This window comes from Myodes glareolus, chromosome 22 (genome assembly GCF_982192425.1).
Source record: "Myodes glareolus chromosome 22, mMyoGla1.1, whole genome shotgun sequence".
Classification (NCBI taxonomy): domain Eukaryota; kingdom Metazoa; phylum Chordata; class Mammalia; order Rodentia; family Cricetidae; genus Myodes; species Myodes glareolus.
In genome coordinates this window covers 1,808,281-1,833,331 of record NC_142047.1, presented here as the reverse complement: position 1 = coordinate 1,833,331, position 25,051 = coordinate 1,808,281, and positions in this window count along the sequence as shown.

The following is a 25,051-nucleotide window of genomic DNA, read 5'->3' as shown; positions in this document are numbered from 1 at the left end:
GTGACCTGGCTCTAGAGGGGCTCCCAGGCGTCTAAGGAGATGTCCCCAGCTTGTTCCTTGGGCAGCAGAGGAGAGGGTGCCTGACCTGGTCTTATCCCATAGTCACACTGATTAATATCTTGCATATCACCATAGAACTTTTATCTGGCGATGGATGGAGATAGAGACAGAGACCCACATTGGAGCACTGGACTGAGCTCCCAAGGTCCAAATGAACAGCAGAAGGAGGTAGAACATGAGCAAGGAAGTCAGGACCATGAGGGGTGTGTCCACCCACGGAGACATTGGGACTGATCTAATGGGAGCTCAGCAAGGCCAGCTGGACTGAGACTGAATGAGCATGTGATCAAACCAGACTCTCTGAATGTGGCTGACAATGAGGGCTGACTGAGAAGCCAAGGACAATGGCACTGGGTTTTGATTCTATTGCATGGACTGGCCTTGTGGGAGCCTAGTCTGTTTTAATGCTCACCTTCCCATACTTGGATGGAGAAGGAAGGTCCTTGGACTTCCCACAGGGCAGTGAACCCTGACTTCTCTTAGGACTGGAGAAGGAGGAGAAGGGGATTGGGGGAATTGGGAAAAAAATGGGAGGAGGGGAGGAGGTGGAAATTTTTAATAAATAAATAAATAAAAGAAAATATAGAATTATGGTCAAGTTCTGACTGGAGTTGCCTGTGAGGCTTGATCATCTCAGACAGCAGTCCTGAATCTTTTCTGGATTCAGAACTCAGAGGAAACTCCAGTAAATATCCTCTGAAATGTTGGATTATCTGGACTATCTGCTACTATAGGAGATTCTTCTTAATAAAACTTGGTTTTTCTTAGCCCACAATGAATCCACAACCTCTCATTTTCTTATTTGTTTCACCTGGAAAGAAGAGCAAAACCTCTTCTCCAAAGTAACATATCTTTGCTTAAATTTTGAAGTCAAGGCATTTTGAAATACATATGTTAGATTAATCCAGCAGCATTTATAATCAAATAACTTTTTAGCAGTAGTTGCTCCTTCGTCAGCCATTAAACAATTCAAAGACAATATAATAACATACAGTATCTAGACTCTCTGTGTATTTTTCAAACTTTATTTTTTCTTTTTAATTTTTGATTTTTTGACATTGACTTCTCTGTGTTTCTTTGGCTATCCTAGCACTCACTTTGTAGATCAGGTTGTCCTTGCATTTACAGAGATCTGCCTGCCTCTGCCTCCCAAGTGTTGGGATTAAAGGTGTGTGCCACCCCACCCAACTACTGTCTTTTTTCTTTTTTTATTTTAAGAACTTTATCCTTTTTTCTCTTTCCCAAGCCTAAAATATTTTTAAACACACTTTAAATTGCTTAGAGGCTTTTCTGTCTGAAACTATCTTTACTGTGTCTCTCTTTTTCTGACTACATGAGTCTTTAATTTGCTAAGCAATATGGCTAGGATTAAAGTCATGGCTTTGACAGCTGGATCCACCTCATTCCTTAGCTTTCTGAGCGTCTAGCCTCATGACAGGGGTACCAACTGAAGCCATGTTTGTTGCCAAAACTCTATAGAGTTTCACGGTCCCTGCCATCACCAAGAATCTTGCTGTCAACTACTCATAAACATCATTTAAGCATTTGGTGGTGGGACCTCTGGAAAAAACTGCAAGGTTTTTGCTTCTAAAGCTGAATAAGGAAGCCTCTCTTAAATTAGGTGCCCTTGCTTCTAGCAAAGAGAGCCTGCCTGAGAAAATGCTACCAAGAAGCCAAGCTTAACTCTGTTCTTTTTGTGTCTAGAATTCCTTCTCAAACTCTCAGGTTTTATGTGGATACAGTTGTCTATGTTGGCACCATTTGTTGACCTAGGTTTCTCTCCCGCCTGGCCCCATAGTAGTTCAGTCCCAAAGAAATACACAGAGGACTGAATTAATTTTAAACTGGTTGGCATATTAGCTCAGGCTTCTTATTAACTCTTTCTTACATCATACATTAACTCATTATTCTTGTCTGTGCTAGCCACATGGCTTAGTACCTTATATCAGCAAGGCTCTCTCATCTTGCTTCCTCTATGTCTGGGTGACAACTGCAGACTGACTCTTTCCTCTTCCCAGAATTCTCCTGTTCTTGTTGCCCTGCCTCTACTCCCTGCTTGGTTGCTCTGCCTCTGCTTTCTGCATGACTATTGGCCAATCAGTGTTTTATTAAAAATAATACAAGTGACAGGATAGAAGACTATTGTCCCACAGTATTCAGTTGTATTTATAAAGCTGTGTCCAAAAGGCTCAAATAAGGAGAGAAGATCTACCCTGAATTTGACAATATCATTCCACAGGCTGGGTTACAAGGATAAATACAAGAAGAAACTGACCAGAGCCACCATCATACATGGCTCTTTCTGCTTCCTGACTCTGAATACAATGGCTTGTCTCAAACTCCTGCCACCATGACTTGATTTCCAGGGTAGACTGTACATTCAAACTGTGAACCAAAATAAACCCTTCATTTTTTAAGCGGCCTCTGTCAGGTATGTTGTCATAGCACAAATGAAACTAACACAATAGGAAACTTAAAATAGAAACAAACAACTTATAAGAACAAGCAAAATGGACCACTTGTAAAACATCACACTTACTATGCTTTTTGGTTTAATTTAACTCTATACTGATTGAGGTAATAGCTAAAGTCCCTATTTCTTTCCTTTTGCAAAGAAAACATTGGTTTTTTTTGTCACAAAGCCAAACATGCTTAGTACATTAGTCAATTTTCTTTAAAGTATTGTCATATTTTATTTTCTTATGTATAGGTATCTTTTGTCTGAATATATATCTGTATGCACATGTACACTCTAGAGCATCAGAATTACTGAACCTGTGGATAACAGATGGTTGTGGGCCTCCATGTCGGTACTGGGATTTGAACCTGATGCCTCTGGAAGAACAGCTTTGAGGAATTTCTCCAACCCTTATTAGTTACTTTTTAATGTTTTGACAAGATCACTAAAGAAATTTATATATTAAGGGATTCATTTGACTTTATAGTTTCATATGGTTAATGCCCATAATAGTGTGGATAGCATGGAATGCAGAGGTCAACATAGGTGTTAGAGCTGGGATCTGAGAGTACAAATCTTGAACCTCAAGTAAGAGTCACTCAAATTGAACTTTGAATGCTACACAGCTTTGAAATCTTGAAGTCTTTTCCCAGAAACACACTTCCTCCAAAAAGGCCATAATTGCTAAACTTCCTCAAACACTGCCAACAACTATGGGCCATGTACTCAAATGACCTAGACTGTGGAGTATATCTCATTCAAGCCACCATATTCTTTTCCTTGGCTCTCATGGCTCACATTGTTTCTTAATGCAAAATGCATTTAGTCCAACTTTAAAAGTTTTTATAGTCTTTCAGTTTCAGCACTGTTTAAAAGTTGAAACTATCTTTTATTAAGGAAATTTCTTAACTATAAGATCCAATAAAATTAAAAACAAACTTCCAATATAAAATGGCACAGAATATACATTATCATTTCCTAAAGGGTTCTGCAGGAGTATGGAGAGGAAATACTAGATCAAAATAAGACAGAAACACTTTAGGGCAGATGCTGAACTCTATAAAGTTCCATGTCCAGTATTAAAGTATTTAGATAGCTGCTGGATGGTGGTGACACATGCCTTTAATCGCAGCACTCAAGAGGCAGAGGTGGGCAGATCTCTGTGAGTTCAAAGCCAGCCTGGTCTACAAAAACTAGTTACAGAACAGGCTCCAAAGCTACAGAGAAACCCTGTCTCAAAAAAAATGTATTTAGATAGGTCTGTCCCTCCAGTTTATTGTGTGCAATCTCTCTCTCTCTCTCTCTCTCTCTCTCTCTCTCTCTCTCTCTCTATCTATCTCTATCTCTATCTATCATCTATCTATCCATATCTATCATCTTATATCTATTTACCTATCACTTGGTCCAGTTCTACTCCCTGTGTACAGCTCTACTTGACAAAAACCTCACAGCTCTGACATCTTCAACATCTTAGATTGCCAACACAATCTAGACTTTTTTTCTGCAGCTTCACAAAATGGCCTCTTAGGGCCTTCATATATGTACCACCTGCCAGGCCTCAGTAACTCTGTAAACCTGTGGAGAAAGAATCTACAACCTCCATACACTTGTGTCCTTCTGACGTTCAAGCCACCATCATGTGGACCACACTGCCAAGTTAGGCTACAACCTATGGGTAGATACAGCCTCTTTTCAAGCCCAAGCTTTGGCTGTAACATTAAGAATTACATCTGAGTTTGACTGAAGGCCCCCATGTGTATATAAAGAAGTTTTTGGTGATGCTGCTGTCATTGAGTCACTCATGCTACTGTAATTCACCCCAATGAACTCATTAATTAACCAAGATGGTCTTGGGCAGAATATTTTCTTTGTTCTGTATCTATCTGGAATGTGTAGATATATCTTTGTATCTCCCAGACAAATACCAAATGATCCAAGTTAATACTTGGTTTATACAGGTTTTATGTTTTAGTCAATTCCACATAGGTGGTAAATAGTCAAAACAGTAAAAATAGCTTGACGCTGGGGTTGGCAATTTCTACATTGGTAATTATAACTATTATAACTGTTCATAATTATTAAGTATTTACTATATGTAAAGTATAGGAAAATTTGCCTTTCTCTATTTAATGTTCATCTAAATAATATCAATTAACATTACAAATGAGGACAAATTTATTAATGACATTCACTGAATAATGAAGCAAATATTTGACCCCAGGTCATTTTGACCTCAAAACCTGTGGTTGAAGCTTCTAAATGACTGATGAAAAAGTCAATCACTCTAAAAATTTGCTTTGTTTCTTTCATTTCTCCTCACAGGGAATGGATACTCTATGTAGTATTGTCTTTAAAAGCATACCTAAGATTTGAGCTCTGTCAAACTCCATCAGCAACTCCATGCTAAGTAATCTAATCCTCTGAGTGGTTGGTTAGATTTTTTATCTATTTTTAGTAACTTTTTTCTACCTAAAAGCTGACTTTGACAGTCTCTTTCTCTGTAGTGACTACACATTGATCTTGTAACCTATCCTTTTCAGAGACCACACTGATTATAGTCATATAACTGGCAGTCAAGCTGTCTACAGAATCCTCATCTAATAAGCTCAGTAGCAGGAGTACTTAATGATTGGTCCTGTCAGCTTTGGGATATAAAGCTTAGTAAGGCAACTTTTGGTCAATAACTGTAAATAAGTAAAATGGGTTGTCAAAGGAAGATTTTCCTCTCATTTAAAATTTCAGCAGAAGTCCTAAAGACACTGAGTAAATGAAAGGTGTCCCACATCCTAAACTGTGTTCTTATGATGGACCTGAAGGAATCATAATTATATAGGGTCTTCTAGCAAAGCCACTCACTTCCAGTCTATGAAACATTGAATTGGAAGTTTTGAGGTAAGAAGAGAGCTCAAAACTTGGATAGAGCTAATGGAGCTAATCCTCTCTTCAAGGTGGAGGGAAGCAGGGATGCATCATGATATTAAATAAGGTGAGAAAGGGTTGAAGGTAGTATTAGATTTTCATGAGAGACAGTGATTCTGATGAAAGACAACCTTCCCATGCTAGTGAAGTAGAGGATATATGTCTTTAATTAGTCTGGAGCATCTTGCAAGAATTTTGTTCAAGAAAATACAGCTTGCTAAAATACAGAGAGGACTAAGAGGTGAGTAACCAGCCACTCAACAGGAAACCCCACTCTCGAGGCCCTCCATAGTGGGGCAAAACCCTTGAAACCTCCCCCATTGGCCTTGGCTTCTTTAGCCAGCCAACAGGAAAGTTTCCTGCAGGTAGAGTGCTCCAATACCCCCATCCATCTAACTCTGCCCACCCCACCGTCAAAGTCACCTATCCTGCGGCAACCTCAGCAGAACTCTGAAACACAGTCTGCCACAATACAGAAATGACAAAGAGGTGAGCCATGCATCAGGACACCCCACTCTGTATGACATCTGAAGGTGTAAGTCACAAAACAATCCCACACCAGTTTGAAATTAAGATTAATAAAAGGGTTATTTATTTAAAGGGAAAAACTTACAGGTCACCATCCTAGACAACAGCCTATGCATGACCAGGAAAGAAGTATAGTAGGCAGAAGCAGAATCAGAAGCAAGAGAGTGAGCACATGGCTACTGCTGCTTTGTAAAGCGAAAGAGACCACACCCGTGTGAGCTGGTATCTTAAAGACTGTTGGCTGAAGGACCAGAAGGAACTCGCACAGCACCTTCCCCTTTTGTTTAAGTAAGAGAGTTCTAAACCCAATGCAAAACAATATACACTAGGAACAGATATTAAGTATAAGATTAGAATTACAATCAGCACAGACAATATTAAGCAAGGAACATATACTAAATGTTTCAATAAACATTCTATCCTATGGAGTCTAAGTCTTGTATAGGAAATGGCTTGGCTAGATCATAAGAGGGCAGTAACTCTGATTATCTAATCTTCAACCCTATCAAAGGCCTGAGAAGGGAGATAATATCACTTGAGCAGGCAGGAAGTACAATCAAGTAGCTTACAAACTGAGCAATATATGACAGAGACAATTAGCTACCTGAGCAATCACCCAAAGTCTCATTTTACAACATTGAAGCAATCAACTTTGGCTATGATCTAGTATAATTGACAAACCATTTTCAGAGGCAAGAAATTTTTCAAAACTTTCTTATCCTGTTCTTGACAAGATTTGACAGTCCTGCTTACCCATTTCTGGATATCATATAACTTGTCAGTGGTTGAGGCATTGTCAGTTCCTCATCCAAAGGCCAGTGTTGTCAAGAAGAAGACAAGTTCCAAGTGTCTTTGGTGCTCAACATTCTCTTGGGAATAGATTGGTTCTGTCAGAAGCAGTCATGTCTCATGTCAGCAGAACCCTCAGTTATTTAAATGCCATGTTCCACAGAACCTTGAAGTGGTTGAAAATTACCTGTCTAGACAGACTATAATCTCTATGTATCTAAAAAACCTAATTGTGCTAACTGTATGTACAACAAGCATATAAAACTTCTGACCTATAATAATGAATACTTGTATAACTTAAAGACTAAAACTTCATGTCAGAATATTAAATAACCTGTAAACAAATGTGCAACAAATGAGGACATGACCTCAAAATGTAAATAATATGTAGATATCTATCTAAGTAGGAGTAATATATAATACAATATAAAAATATATCCTAAAAGTTGTATCAATATGCAAAATGTTCTAAACAGAGATAATAACATACATATATACAATTTAACAAAATATTTCTGTATAGGTGTACAAATAAACAAAAGTAAGAGATATAATTTGAACTTGTATCAATATATGAAAGCTTTACCAATGCAAATTATCTATGAATAATAGCTCACAAGTATTCACTCTATTATCCACTTTTACTATCCCCCCCTTTTTTTAAAAAAAAAAAACAAACGCATTGGGTGTCAGATGAAGGTCTAAGTCACAAAACAATCTGACACCAGTTTGAAATTATGATTAATAAAAAGGTTATGTAAAGGGAAAAACTTACAGATCAACATCCTAGACAACAGTCCTCTGCACGACCAGAAAAGGACTCTAGTAGCCATAAGCAGAGTTGGATGCAAGAGAGCAAGCACATGGCTACTGTTGCTTTTTAAAGCAAAAGAGACAACACCCAAGTGGGCTAATATCTCAAAAACTATTGGCTGAAGGAGCAGAAGGACCTCCCACAGCAGACACCCATACGGGGATAAAACCCTGGGCCCTCCCTGCTCCCATCTCAGCGTTTCTAGCCAGCAAGCAAGAGTTTCTTGCAGGTATACTGCTCTAATACCCCATCCCATTCATCAGGCCCTGAAAGATACAAGTCCAACTCTGCCCCCAAACCCTCTAACCTTACCCTGCCCCACAACCTCAGAGGAACACTGAAACACAAGTTGCAACTACACAGAGAAGACCAAGAGAGGAACTCTAAAGAATAAGCTGTATCTGCACAGAGGGGACCAAAGGAGCGAATCAGGAGAGCAGGCTAAGGGAGACCTCAGTGGTTCCTAGATAGACACATTGACAGAACAAAGCATTCAAACAGTTCCCAAAGAATTATACAACCACTGCAAAGATTGAACCAAGGTACAATGACACTAACAGCATTAATTGAAGGAAAAGATGTGTAGGTTCCAATGTAAGAATTTATGCAACAACCTTAAAAGCAACATGATAACACCAGAACCCAGTGGTCATACAACAGAAAGACTTGATCATCATAGCCCAGGAGAAGCAGAAGAAAATGATTTTAAATGTAACTTTATGAGGATGATGGAGAACTTTAAAGATGAAATGAAAAATTTCCTTAAAGAAATGGAGGAAAAGACAAACAAAAAATTGGAAGAAATTAATAAATCCCCTAAAGAAACCTAAGAATACCAAGAAAAAAACAAACAAACAGGTGAAGCAAACAGTTTAAGACTTGAAGACTGAAATAGAGGCAATAAAAAAATTACAAACCAAGGGAAATCTAGATATGGAAATCTTGGTAAATAAACAGGAACTAGAGAGACAGGCATAACCAACGGAGTACAAAAGATGAAAGAGAAATTCTCAGGTGTTGAAGATATTACAGAGGAAATAGATTGATTGGTCAAAGAAAACATTAAATACAACAAATTCTTAAAACAAAATGTCAAGGAAATTTGGGACACCATGAAAAGACTACACCTAGGAATAATAGGAATAGAAGAAGGAGAAGAAAAACAGCTGAAAGGCACATAAAATATATTTAACAAAATCATAGAAGAAAATTTCCCAACCTAAAGAAGGGTATCCCTATGAAAGCACAAGAAGCGACATCCAGAGGGCCATCGGAGGGGTGAGTTTGCTTCGGGCCTGTGGCAGGGGCCTGGTGAGGAGGAGCTCGGACTTTCCCCGACCCCATAGACTCCAAGGTCAGCCTGCTCTGCTGGCTCCACCCTGCTAGCGCCTCCGCCAGCCATCCCAGCTTCCATCCAGAGGGCCATCGGAGGGGTGAGTTTGCTTCGGGCCTGAGGCAGGGGCCCGGTGAGGAGGAGCTCGGACTTTCCCCGACCACATAGGCTCCCAGGCCAGCCTGCACTGCTGGCTCCACCTTGCTAAGCTCTCCTTCCTGCCATCCCAGCTTCCATCCAGGTACAAATTTCTATATTTCTCCCCTCCCACTGGGGCCATAAAATTTCCCCAGCTCAGCTGCCTTGCACACTGGGCCTGCTCTGTAGGCGCATCCCGGAAAGAGGGAGTGCCTGTGCATCAATAGCCTGCCTGAGGAAAGGTAGGCATTCTATCAGTGAACTCCCTGCCCAAAAAGGGAACCTGACCCGCTACCAGAAGATCCAATAGAGAGCATTTGAATGAAGAGATGGAAGATGCCAAGGCAAGACCTCCTCCAACAATCTGAAAAACAACATGAAAACACCAGATACCAACGACCCTACAACAGAAGGATTTGAACACTCTAACCCAGATGAAGTGGGAAAAAGTGCCATTACGACAGCAATAGAGTCCCTTAAACAGGATATGAATAACTCCCTTAAGGAATTCGTTGAGAAGTATAACAAAAAGTTTGAAGAAATGAGTATAGAAATGGATGAGAAATATAACAAAAAGTTTGAAGAAATAAGTAAATCCGTGAATGATACCCTGAGAAACCAAGAAAAAACAATCAAACATGTAAAGGAAACAGTCCAAGAATTGAAAACTGAAATGGAGGCAATGAAGAAAACACAAAAGGAGAACAGGCTGGATATGGAAAACCTAGGTAAACGAACGGAGACTACAGAATCAAGCATAACCAATAGAATACAAGAAATAGAAGAACGAATCTCAGATTCTGAAGATACCATAGAGAAAATAAATGCTCTGGTCAAAGAAAATGGCAAATCCAACAAATTCTCTTCACAAAACATTCAGGAAATCTGGGACACAATAAAAAAACCAAATCTAAGAATAATAGGGATTGAAGAAGGAGAAGAACTGCAGATCAAAGGCCCAGAAAATATATTCAACAAAATTATAGAAGAAAACTTTCCCCATCTAAAGAACGATGTTCCTATGAAGGTTCAAGAAGCATACAGAACGCCAAATAGACTGGATCAAAAAAAAGTCCCCTCGCCATATAATAATCAAAACACAAAACATCCAGATTAAAGAAAGAATATTATGAGCTGCAAAGGAAAAAGGTCAAGTGATTTATAAAGGTAAACCTATCAGGCTTACACCAGACTTCTCTATGGAAACCACGAAAGCCAGAAGATCCTGGATAGAGGTACTGCAGAAAATAAGAGACCATGGATGCAAACCCAGACTACTATACCCAGCCAAGCTATCGTTCACTATCAACGGAGAAAACAAAATATTCCAGGATAAAAATAAATTTAAACAATTCGTAGCCACAAATCCAGTCCTACAGAAAGTAATAGAAGGAAAATCGCAACCCAAGGAATCCAACATTGCCATCACTGCCTACAATAACCCAGACATCTAGCGACCCTTCACAACCACAACTCAAAGAAGAGAAACACACAAACTCTACTACACACACACACACACACAAATAATAACCGGAATCAACAAACACTGGCAATTAATATCACTTAATATTAATGGACTCAACTCACCTATAAAAAGGCACAGACTTAGAGACTGGATAAGAAAACAGGATCCAGCATTCTGCTGTTTACAAGAAACACACCTCAACCACAGAGATAGATATCTACTCAGAGTAAAGTGTTGGGAAAAGGTTTTCCAAGCAAACGGACCTAAGAAACAAGCTGGTGTGGCCACTCTAATATCTAACAAAATTGACTTCAAACTAAAATCAATCAGAAGAGATGGAGATGGACATTTCATACTCTTAACAGGAACAATTAATCAGAAGAAAGTCTCAATACTGAATATCTATGCCCCTAATATAAAAGCACCCACTTTTGTAAAAGAGAAACTTTTAGAACTCAAGGCAGTCATCAAACCACACACACTAATAGTAGGAGACTTCAACACACCTCTTGCACCAATGGACAGATCAATCAAACAGAAACTCAACAGAGAAATAAGAGAATTGCTAGAGGTAATGAATCAAATGGACTTAACAGCTATCTATAGAACATCCTACCCAAAAAGGAAAGAATATAACTTCTTCTCTGCAGCTCATGGAACCTTCTCGAAAATTGACCACATACTCGGTAACAAAGCAAACTTACACAGATACAAAAAAATATTAGTAATCACCTGTGTCTTGTCGGATCACCATGGAATAAAGTTAGAATTCAATAACAATTCGAATTCCAGAAAGACTACAAATGTATGGAAGTTGAACAGTCAACAACTGAATCATCCTTGGGTCAAGGAAGAAATAAAGAAAGAAATTAAAGTCTTCCTTGAATTTAATGAAAATAAAGACACAACATACTCAAATCTATGGGACACAATGAAAGCAGTTCTAAGAGGAAAGTTCATAGCGCTAAGTGCCCAACTAAAGAAAACGGAGAAAGCATATATTGGAGACTTAACAGCACACCTAAAAGGTCTGGAGAAAAAGAAGCAGACTCTCCCAGGAGGAGTAGAAGATTGGAAATAATAAAACTGAGGGCTGAAATCAACAAAATAGAAACACAGAAAACAATCCAAAAAATCAACGAAACAAAAAGTTGGTTCTTGGAGAAAATCAACAAGATTGACAAACCCCTAGCCAAACTAATCAAACGGCAGAGAAGAACACTCAAATTAATAAGATCAGAAATGAAAAGGGGGACATAACAACAGACACAGTGGAAATTCAGAGAATCATTAGATCTTACTACGAGAGTTTATATGCCACAAAGTTGGAAAATGTACAAGAAATGGATTGGTTCTTAGATAAATACCATTTACCAAAGTTAAATCAAGAACAAGTGAACAATCTAAATAGACCTGTTATTCGTGAAGAATTAGAAGCTGTTTTCAAAAACCTCCCTACCAAAAAAAGCCCAGGACCAGATGGTTTCAATGCAGAATTCTACCAGAACTTCCAGGAAGAGCTAATACCTATACTCCTTAATGTATTTCACAATATAGAAACAGAAGAAGCATTGCCAAACTCTTTTTATGAAGCTACAGTTACCCTGATACCAAAACCACACAAAGACACAACCAAGAAAGAGAATTACAGACCAATCTCACTCATGAACATTGACACCAAAATACTCAATAAAATACTGGCAAACCGAATCCAAGAATACATTAGAAAAATTATCCATTATGATCAAGTGGGCTTTATCCCAGAGAGGCAGGGCTGGTTCAACATACGCAAATCTATCAATGCAATCCATCATATAAATAAATTGAAAGAAAAAAACCATATGATCATTTCATTGGATGCTGAAAAAGCATTTGACAAACTTCAACACCCATTTATGATAAAGGTGTTAGAGAGATTGGGTATACGAGGATCATACCTAAATATAATAAAAGCAATATATAGTAAGCCGACAGCTAACATCAAATTGAATGGAGAGAAACCCAAAGCCATTCCACTAAAATCAGGAACACGACAAGGCTGTCCACTCTTTCCATACCTCTTCAATATAGTGCTAGAAGTCCTAGCAATAGCAATAAGACAACATAAGGGGATCAAGGGGATTCGAATTGGAAAGGATGAAGGTAAACTTTCGTTATTTGCAGACGATATGATAGTGTACATAAGCGACCCTAAAAACTCTACCAAAGAACTTCTACAATTGATAAACACCTTTAGTAATGTGGCAGGATACAAGATCAACTCCAAAAAATCGGTTGCCCTCCTATACACAAAGGATACAGAAACAGAGAGGGAAATCAGAGAAACATCACCTTTCATGATAGCCACAAATAGCATAAAATATCTTGTGGTAACTCTAACCAAGGATGTGAAAGACCTATTTGACAAGAACTTTAAGTCCTTGAAGAAAGAAATTGAGGAGGATACCAGAAAATGGAAAGATCTCCCCTGTTCTTGGATTGAGAGAATCAACATAGTAAAAATGGCAATTCTACCAAAAGCAATCTATAGATTCAACGCAATTCCCATCAAAATTACATCAAACTTCTTCACAGACCTTGAGAGAACAATAATCAAGTTTATATGAAAAAGCAAAAAACCCAGGATAGCCAAAACAATCTTATACAATAAAGGAACTTCTGGAGTCATTACCATTCCTGACTTCAAACTCTATTACAGAGCAACAGTATTGAAAACAGCTTGGTATTGGCATAACAACAGAGAAGTCGACCTATGGGATGGAGTAGAAGACCCGGGTATTAACCCACAAACGTATGAACACCTGATATTTGACAAGGGAGCTAAAGGCATACAATGAAGAAGGAAAGCATCTTTAACAAATGGTGCAGGCAAAACTGGATGTCAACCTGTAGAAGAATGAAAATAGATCCATATCGATCACCATGCACAAAACTCAGGTCCAAATGGATTAAAGACATCAACATTAATCCGACCACTTTGAACCTGATAGAAGAGAAAGTGGGAAGTAGTCTACAAGATATAGGCACAGGAGACCACTTCCTAAACAGAACCCCAGGAGCTCAGACAATAAGAGAAGCAATGAATAAATGGGATCTCCTGAAACTGAGAAGCTTCTGTAAAGCAAAGGACACTGTCAGTAAGACCAAAAGGCTACCTTCCGACTGGGAGAAGATCTTCACAAATCCCTCATCAGACAAAGGGATCCCTCATCTGATCTCCAAAATATACAAAGAACTCAAGAAACTAGACACTAAAACTCTAATTAACCCAATTAAAAAATGGGGGTACTGAACTGAACAGAGAATTCACAACAGATGATCTCCGAATGGCCAAAAGGCACTTAAGGTCATGCTCAACCTCCTTAGCGATCAGGGAAATGCAAATCAAAACAACTTTGAGATATCATCTTACACCTGTCAGAATAGCTAGACTGAAAAATACCAATGATAGCCTATGCTGGAGAGGATGTGGAATGAGGGGAACACTCATCCATTGTTGGTGGGAATGCAAACTTGTGCAGCCACTGTGGAAATCAGTGTGGAGGTTTCTCAGGAAACTGGAAGTCAACCTCCCTCAGGACCCAGCAATTCCATTCTTGGGAATATACCCAAGAGATGCCCTATCACACCACAAAAGCATTTGTTCAACTATGTTCATAGCAGCACTATTTGTAATAGCCAGAACCTGTAAACAACCTAGGTGCCCCTCAATAGAAGAATGGTTAATAAAGGTGTGGAACATATACACATTAGAGTTCTACTCAGCGGTAAAAAACGATGACATCTTGAATTTTGCATGCAAATGGATGCACATAGAAAACGCTTTACTGAGTGAGGTAAGCCAGACCCAAAAAGAGGAATATGGTATGTATTCACTCATATGTTGATTCTAACCATAATTAAAGGTCTTTGAGTCTATTATTCGTGATCCTAGAGAAGCTAAATAAGAAGGTGAACCTGATGAAAATCATGTAGCTATCTGCCTGGAGATTGGAAATAGACAAGAGTCCCAGGTAACCCTGGGTGCATGGGGGTGTGTGTGGAATGGTTGTTGGAAGGGGAGAGGGTTAGAGAGAAGGAAGTAGGGGAGGAATGGGGAAAGCTAGGTGGACTGGGATGTGGGGAGGGAGGAAGGATGGATATGAGATCAGGGAAGAATATATTTCAACTAAGGGAGTCATCTTAGGGTTTACAGGAGACTTGATTATAAATGGGATCACAGGTCCAAGGAGATCCCCAGATTGTTCTCTGGACAGAAGAGAGGATGCCTGAAACGGCCTAGGCCCATAACCATACTGATGAATATTTTGCTTATCACCATAGAACCTTCATCTGGCGATGGATGGAGATAGAGACAGAGACCCACATCGTAGCACTGGACTTAACTCCCTAGGTCCAAAGGAGAAGCAGAAGGAAAGAGAACGTGAGCAAAGACGGCAAGATCGGAGAGAACCTTCATCCCATGATGGATGGCGATACAGATGGAGACCCACACTGGAGCACCGGACTGAGCCCCCCAAGGTCCAAATGAGGAGGGGAAGCAGGAAGAAAATGAAAAAGGAAATAAGGACTGCGAGGGATGTGATCACCCACTGATACAAGGGGACGGATCTAATGAGAGTTTACCAAGGCCAGTTGGACTGGGACTGAACGAGGATGCAATCCAACCAGACTCTCTGAATGTGGCCGGATTCTCTGAATGTGGCTGGCCAAAGTCTTTCTGAAAAGCCATTGACAATGGCACTGGGACTTGTTTCCTCTGCATATACTGGATTTTGCGGATCCAGTCCGTCTGGACACTCACCTTCCTGGACCTGGAGGGAGGGGGGAGGAACTTGAACTTCCCACTGGGCAGGAAACCCTGATTGCTCTTAGGGATGGAGAGGGAGGAGGAGATGAAGTGGGGGAGTGGGAGGGTGGTAGGAGGAGGGGCGGAAATGGAAACTTTTATAATTTAATAAAATTACAAAAAAATAAAAAAAAGAGCCAAAGGATGAAAGATATCAGGAGAATTCAGCCCACAGAATCAACCAAGCATGTAGTAGAAGGCTGCTTGTTGGTTTCTGGCTGCTCAGCCCCAAAATAATTACACAGAAACTATATCATTTAAATCATTGCTTGACACGTTAGTTCTAGCTCCTTATTGGCTAATCTTAATTTAAGATTATTGGCTTACATCTTAATTTAATCCAACTATATTAATCTGAGCATCACCACAAGGTCATGACCTACCAGCAAAGTTTCAGTGCTTCTGTCTCTGGAGGCAGCTTCATGGCTTCTCACTGACTCCACCCTTCTTTCTCCCAGCATTCAGTTTAGTTCCCTCCCTCCCCCGCATAGCTCTATTCTACCCTATCAGGCCAAGCCAGTTTCTTTATTAACCAATGGTATTCACAGCATATAGAAAGTGTGGGGGGGGGGAATCCCACATCACAAGCAGGGCTCATGAATGCTCACAGGGACTGAAGCATCAAACAAGAAGTCTGCATAAGTGCACCAGATCCTCTGCATAGGTGCTAAGGTTCTTTAACTTGAGGTTTTTATTGAATTCCTAAAAGTAGGAGTGGGGGTGTCTCGGACTCTTTTGCCTGCTCTTGGGACGTTTTTACTCTTACTGTGTTACCTTGCCCTGACTTGATATGAGAGCATGTGTCTAGCCTTGGTGCAGCTTAAAAAAAAAAAAAAAAAAAGAAAGTACAAGAAGCTTACAGAATACCAAATCTACTGGATCAAAAAAAAATTCCCTCACCATATAACAATCAAAATACAAAACATACAGAATAAAGAAAGAATATTAAGAGCTGCAAAGAAAAAGATCAAATAACATACAAAGGTATACCTACTGAAATTATACCTGACTTCTTAATGAAAGCCATGAATGTCAGAAGGTCTGGGGCAGATGTGCTGCAGACATGAAAAGACCATGGACACAAGCCCAGAGTACTATACCCAGCAAAGTTTCCAATCACCATTGTTGAAGAAAACAAGATATTCCATAACAAAACCAGATTTAAATTATACGTCTGTATGAACCCAGCCCTACAGAAAGTACTATAAGGAAAATGCCAGTGCAAGGAAGCCAACTGCACCCACAAAAGCACAGGAAACAGATAACCTCCCACCAGCAAATCCCAAAAAGGGAAACACACACACACACACACACACACACACACACACTAATAAATAACAAAAATTATCAACCACTGTTCACTAATATCTTTTAATAGCAAAAGATTCAATTCACCTATAAAATCATAGACTAAAAGAATGGGTATAAAAACAGGATCCAGCCTTCTGCTGTATACAAGAAACAAATCTCAACCTCAAAGACAGACATTATCTCAGAGTAAAGAGTTGGGAAACGATTTTTTCAAACAAATGGATCTAAGAAACAAGTGGGTGTAGCTATCCTAAAATCTAACAAAATAGACTTCAAGCTAAAATCAATCAGAAAAGACAGAGGACACTTTATACTTATAATATGAATAATCCATCAAGATAAAGACTCAAGCCTGAACATCTGTATTCTAAATACAAAAGTATGCACATATGTACAAGAAATATTACTAAAGCTTACATTGCACATCAAAACCCCACACACGAATAGTAGGAGATTTCAACACCCCACTCTCCACAATGGACAGGTCAACCAGACAGAAACTTAACATAGAAATAAGAAAACTAACAGATGTCATGACTCAAAAGGATTTAACAGACACCAAAAGAATATACCATTTTCTCATAACATCATGGAAACATCTCTAAAATTGATGACATGCTCAGTAACAAAGCAAATCTCAACAGATACAAAAAAGTAGGAATAACTTCTGTATCTTATTAGATTAACATAGATTAATGTTAGAATTTAGCAACAACACTAATTGCAGAAAGTCTACAAATTCATGGAAATTTAACAGTACTCAGTGAACCACTCCTGGGTCAAGAAAGAAATAAAGAAAAAAATTAAACATTTCCTAGAATTCAATGAAAATGAAGGCACAATGTAACCAAACCCATTGGACACTATAAAAGGAGTGCTAAGGGGAAAGTTTATAACACTAAATGCTTATATAAAGAAAGTGCAGAAAGCTCACACTAGTGACTTAACAGCATACATGGATGCTCTAGAACAAAAAGAAGCAAAGCCACCCCAGATGAAAAAGGACAGGAAATAGTCTAATTGAGGACTGAAATAAATAAAATAGAAACAAAGAAAACAATACAAAGAGTCAATGAAACAGAGAGATGGTTCTTTGAAAAAATCAACAAGATAGATAAACTCTTATCCAAACTAATCAAAAGGCAGGAGAGAATAAATTAACAAAATCAGAAATGAAAGACGGGACAAAACAACAGACACTGAGGAAATTCAGAGAATCATTAGGTCATATTACAAAAATCTGTACTCCACAAAATTCAAAAATGAAAAAATGGACATTTTTCTGGATAAATGTCATACACCAAAATTAAATCAAGACCAGGGGAACAATTTAAATAGACCTATAAACTGCAAAGAAATAGGAGCTGTCATCCAAAGCCTCTCAACTAAAACAGCCCAGGACCAGATGTTTTTAGTTCAGAATTCTACAACTTCCAAGAAGAGCTAATACATATACTTTTCAATGTGTTCTACAACATAGAAATAGAAGGAACACTACCAAACTTTTTTATGAGGCTACAGTTACCCTTATACCAAAACCAAACAAAATCTCAACCAAAAAAGAGGATTACAGACCAATCTCACTCATGAACATAGATGCAAAAATACTCAATAAAACACTGGCAAACTAAATCTAAGAACACATAAAATATCATCCACCACAATCACATCAGTTTCATTCCAGAAATGCAGCAATGGTTCAACATACAAAAAATCTGTCTATGTAATCAATTATATAAATAAACAGAAAAAACCATATTATCATCTCATTAGATGATAAAAAAGCATTTGACAAAATCCAACAACCCTTAATGATAAAGGTCTTGGAGAGAACAGAGATATAAGAAACATACCTAAACATAACAAAAGCAATACACAGCAAGCCGACCACCAGTATCAAATTAAATGTAGAAAAATAAAGTACTTCCACTTAAATCAGAAACAAGACAATGCTGTCTACTCACTCCATATCTCTCCAACATAGTTCTTGAAGTTCTTGTTATAGTAACTTTCATTATTTGCCCCCAAAATTATATCAGGGAACTCCTACAGCTAATGAATTTCTTCACTATTGTGGCAGGATACAGGATCAACTCAAATAAAAATCAGTAGCCCTTTTATATACAAATGATAAAGAAGCTGAGAAATAAATCGGAGAAATATCACCTTTTACAATAGCCACAACTAACATAAAATATCTTGGAATAAGACAAACCAAAGAAGTGAAAAACCTTTTCAACAAGAACTTGATCTTTAAAGAAAGAAACTGAAGAAGATACCAAAAAAATGGAAAGATCTCCCATGTTCTTGGATAGGTAGGATCAACATAAAAAAATGGCAATCCTACCAAAAGCAATCTATAGATTCAATGCAATCCCCATCAAAATCTCAACACAATTTTTTAATGGACCTTGAAAGAACAATAATCAACTTTATATGGAAAAATAAAAATCTCATGATAGCCAAAATAATCCTGTACAATACAGGAACATCTAGAGGCATCATCATCCCTGCCATCAAGCTCTCTTACAGAGCTACAGTAGTAAAAATACCTTGGTATTGGCATAAAAACAGAGAGGTTGACCAATGTAATTTAATTGAAGACCTGGATATTAATCCAAATAACTCTGTTCACCTGTTTTTTGATGGTGGGTGGGAGAGAAGGGGAAGAGGAGAACTTGAGAGAACATGATAGTTGAGATGGAAAAAAGAGATAAGAGCAAGGAGATTTTTTGATTGAGGGAGTCATTATGGGGCTAAATGTCACCATACAAACTTCATCTAGTTACTGATGGAAACAGGGGCAGATACCGACAGCAGAGCACTTGGCTAAGCTTCCAAAGTTCAATTGAATAGTGCGATGAGTGAGAATATGAGCAAAGGGGTCAAGACCGTAATGCGGACACCCACTGAGTTTACCTGAGCTAATGGGAATTCACCAACTCCAGCCATCAATCTAAGATATAATAGGAACCATCATGCAAATCATATCATCATTTGACTAGGGTATCTTTCATATAATGATTTGTGAAGTGACATAGAGGAAAAACAGAGATCATCTGTTCAATAAACAGAAGGGAATTTTTCCTAGGTAGAATTTCCTAGGTAGAATAATTGCAGGTGCCAAGCCAGTAGTGAAAGATGAAGGAAAAAAATGAGACCAACTTAATGATCGTGTTCAAGATCTTCCATTTCACTTTGACCTGAGTCTTGTTCCCTTCAAATCAGATTTCCCCAATACCCAAATGAGCAGAGAATAGGTATACAGTTCAGGGTTAAAGGTAGCCTTAAATAAACCTCATTTGTTCTGTTTGTGGAGTACTCTTCTAAGTTTATAACAACAACCCAATATTGGAGCAAATTTTATATTTTTCCATAGAATTTGACCAACAAGAAAGTACTCAGATTTGAATAAGCCTGATATCTTACTTAAAGACTAGACATTTATCACTACACTTTTCCTAATACCCAAATTATAAAAGTAGCCTAGATATCTATTCACAGATAGATAAATGAAAATATGGTACATATTGGTGTGGAATGTCCTTCTGTGTTGCATTATTGGTTGATGAATAAAGCTGTTTGGCCAATGGCTTAGCAGAGTTAATCCAGGTGAGAAATTTGAAAAAAAAATATGTGTATATATACATATGTACATATATACGTACACACACATATGTGTGTGTGTGTGTGTGTGTGTGTGTGTGTGAAGAGAGAGAGAGAGAGAGAGAGAGAGAGAGAGAGAAGGTGGAAGTCAGAGAGATGCCATGTAACTGCCAAAGGAGTAACATGCTAGCACTGGTAAGTCACAGACTCATACACAGAATAATAGAAATGGGTTAATTTAAGATATGAGGGTTAACCAGGAATATTCCTAAGCCATTGACCAAGCAGTGTTGTAGTTCACATAGTTTCTGTGTGATTATTTGGATCTGGACAGTCAGAAAATGAATGAGCAGGCTCCATTTACAACATATACACAATGAACTTTTAAAATTCATAAAGAACAAAATTATGACATTAATAGAGTAATGAATGGGCTTGAAGTTTGTTACATTAAGAAAGCTAAGTGAATCAGAAAGACACATGTCACATTTTCTTTTATATACATAATATAGATTTCATACATGTATTTTATATTACATGAATAACTTCTTGTTTTTATATATGCATATATATGTGTGTGTGTGTGTGTATGTATCTGCTTACACATTACAGGAAAGTTAAATGTGTACTTCTTGTGTGAAGGAATGGGCCAGTGGAAGATACAAAAGTAGGTAACAGAGAATAAATACTAAATATATATTAACAAAGCATATCACATACAAGTGTTATGGTACCATAATGAAACCCAATATTTTCATGTTAACCTAAAATATACAAGAAATAAGGAAAATAGGCTAGATTATTTGGGACATGAAGGTGTAACCTTTAAGTACAAAGTAATGTGGGTCAAAGAGGAGACAAAGAAAGATAAAGAGACATTGTCAGAAAGAGAAGGACTCAAAGGATTATCAGTGGTTACTTTTAGTATCCTCTTTAATTTAACTCTTACCATTCTATCCCTGACAGCTGCTTCTACCTACTTTCTTTCAAGGAAATTAAGATTAAGAAAGAATAAGTAGTTGCTCAGTAAAATATAGCCAAAAGACAGAATCAGAATTTGAAACCAAGAGTGGAAAAATTCTTCTTATAATGCATACTTCTATTGTACAATGAAAAAAACAAGATTATGAAAAAAACACAAGTAATATGCAATCTATACCTTATAGTTCCATTACTCTACATCATTAAATTCTTCTTCTGAAAATCATAATATTGACTTCAGGACTTGGTGTGGGAGAATTGTTTATATTTTGTCAATCATACTTTAATAAAACGCTGATTGGCCAGGCAGGCAGTATAGGTGGGAAAGCCAGACAGGAAGTAGGGGTGGAGAAAAGAGAACAGGAGTATTCTGGGAAGCAGGAAGCTCCCTCCGCAGTTCTGCCCAGACCACTGGAGAGGAAAGATGTAAGCTGCCCCGCTGGAAAAGGTACTGAGTCGTGTGCTAACGTAGATAAGGATACTGGGGTAACATAAGTTATAAGAGCTAATAAGAAGCCTGACCTAATGGGCCAATCAGCTTTATAACTTATAGAGATCTCTGCGTGATTGATTTTCTCTGGGATTTGCCAGCTGTGGGGTACTGGGCGGGAACAGATACCCCAACAAGCCGGCCCCTCATGTTACAAGGACTCTCTGTGACATAGATCCCAAGAAATATTTCATAATGAATGCTCATGGAGATCAGAAAGATTGGGATATACAGGTAGGTCTGACAGCTCATGAAAGGATAGAGATGTGAACAAATATGAACAGAGAAAGTCTTGGCTATGATTAGTCTGGAAAATCTCAAGAAGTCTGATGGAAGCCTTAATTCACAGATAACTTATTATAGGAGTATGACCATGAGCACCAATGACCTATGACCAGTTCCTCCTCATTCTCAGTCCTTATCTGGAAATAGCAGGGAAAGTGCAGTCTCCATGTAAATGTTATGATGAATCCTAAAGTTATGAATAGTGGTTTCGTGTGTGTGTGTGTAGCCAACTTCACTTCTCTTCTGAAGAAATCTGAGTAAAATTTTCCCAGCCTTATACACAGGGTAATAGAAGTCCAGGAAACTTTTGCCCAAATTTATATAGAGTCTAACCTAAGACTATCCAGAACCAAAATATTTTTCCAGTACCATCCAATACACACACACACACACACACACACACACACACACACACACACACACAGAGAGAGAGAGAGAGAGAGAGAGAGAGAGAGAGAGAGAGAAATGTTGATTGAGATTTCTGTCCTTCCTGGTTCCCACAATCATTAAGTTCCAAAGAAATCACAGAGGTCTACATTTTGGCCTATTAGTTCAGGCTTCTTATTAACTCTTATAACTTAAATTAGCTAATTATTCTTGTCTATGTTAGCCACAGGGCTGGGTACCTTATTCAGAGAGGCAGTTACATCTTGTTTCTTCTGTGGCTGGGCCAGGACTGTGGAATGAGCTTTCTTCTTCCCAGAATTCTCCTGTTCTCATCATCCCACCTCTACACCTTGCCTGGTTGTCCCTCCTATACTTTCTATCTGGCTACTGGCCAATCAGCATTTATTTAAAATATAATTGACAGAATACAGACTACTGTCCCATACTGGAGATGATTGAAAAGGACAGTAACTCTGAGGTTTGATAATTGAGTTTCTTCACATGCTTCTCTGACTCTTCACATCAGCATCATCCATAGTTGTATGCTTACTAATGTATCTAACCCTGCTGGGGTCCACAGAAATGGATTATTTCCACCTTGACCAAAGATCATAGAGTTCAGGCCTATCCTTGCACCTTCAAGTTTATAACAAGAGATTTGACCCAGGGTGTGACACCTACAGGATGTTTGACCTAAGGTGTGGCCACTGCATGTCCTGCCTAAACAAAAGACTACTTAACTCAAGATATAAGTACTTGATATTCAGGTATTGAAGAGGTAATTACCCTGTTTGTTCTTTGTATTATGGTAAAGATTTCTTTTGCCTTCTTCCCACCTTTTGAATTTGGGTATTCAAACCACATGAAAAATAAATGTGGGTGAATTCAGTATTCACTGGGTTAACCTCCTGACTCTATTCTGTATCTCTGCTTTTTTTCTGCCTAATATTTCTAATCCATAACCCCTATCCTGGGACATATGAACCTGTTGAGGCTGGACCATAACATAACCCTGTAATTCAACTTTCTGTTTATCTTGTTTCAGACTGCAGTCATATAAATTCTCTCAAATATACCAGAATTCCAATCTGCTTCCCTTCTCCAAGCCATTTGACATGCCATTTTTCTTTCTTTTTTATTTTTATTATTAATTTATAAAAATTTCCACTTCCTCCCCTCCTCCCAATACCCTCCCACTCCCCCTACTCTCTCTCCTCCTCCCTCTCCAGTCCTAACAGCAGTCAGGGTTTCCTGCCCTGTGGGAAGTTCAAGTTCCTCCCCCCTCCCTCCAGGTCTAGGAAGGTGAGCATCCAAACAGACTAGGATATCAAAAAGCCAGTACATGCAGACGAAATGCCATTTTTCTATACAGAATTCTGTGCTCTTTGCTCTGACTAATTCACATTTGTAACTCTTGAGCGTGTCCGCCTTCCCCCATTGATAATATGAATTAATTTTAGCAGTTTGTCTGTGATTCTTTTTGGCTTCAATATTTTCTGTTCAAAATGTAATTCAGAGAGTATTTTAGATTGAATAGAAACATTTATGAACGAATTCATGATTGTTATTACAACCAAGAATTACTCCTGGGCCTTTGGCTTTTCTTTTTAACCATTATTTAAGGAACCAGGTAAAGGGAAATAAAAAGTATATCAAAGCATCCTTATGAGGTCACTGCAGTTATGTTTATCAATTTCCAGCTTGTGTCTGCTTTGCAACATACAGGAACAATTGCTATTGTCTGCTGCCTTTATGTTGTAACTGAACAACATGGTCAACCTAAATGGAAGTGATGTGTATCATTTCCCAATACAAGTGTTCCATGACCTGGCCATTTTTCTCCTGCTAGAGAGTATCACAGAAAGTATATTTTACCCTAGAGGAGTCTCAGGTGTAAGAGCCTGGAATAAGGCACCATCACTTAGAGGACAGTTGCTGTCCCACACCAGACACCACACTGACTACAGAAATCGCAGAGTGGGAAGCACACGTTTTGTTATGCCAAAGACAAGCAAGGAAATGTATAATTAGTCTCTTGGTGCTCTAGGTCTGCTACACTTGACTACCTAGAACACCACTTCAAAATATGAGAACTAGCAAACAAAAATTAGTATTAGCACACCCCTAATGTGGGATGTCTTTCTGTGTAGGTTTTGCCTTTATTGGTTGATGAACAAAGGTATTTTGGCTAAAGACTCAGGCATATTCCTAGCCAGCTCTTCTATCTTAAACCAACACTTTTCTTTTAATCTATGTATCACCACAAGGTTGTGGCATACTGGAAATGTTCTGGCATCTTTCTCCTTCAGCAGCTACATAATATCTTCTTGACTCCTCCTAGTCTCTCTCTATATCACAATGCAGAGTATTAATTTTCATTTCTTTTTCGTGTAAGGAGTATAGGCAATTATGCTCTGTATCTTTTCCTTGGGATATATGGATCATCTGTGACTTTTCCTGGGGATATATAAACCCCAGATAGAGAACCTATGACAGTTCAAAGTAGCAATACTACCAAAGTTCAACTTGGAAAACCAATGATTCACTGAGGCTACTTATAGAAGTATGAGTGAAGGGTGACCTAAAGTAGTATAGGTGATTCAAAAGCAGATACAACGCTGAAATGCATAACCTGGCA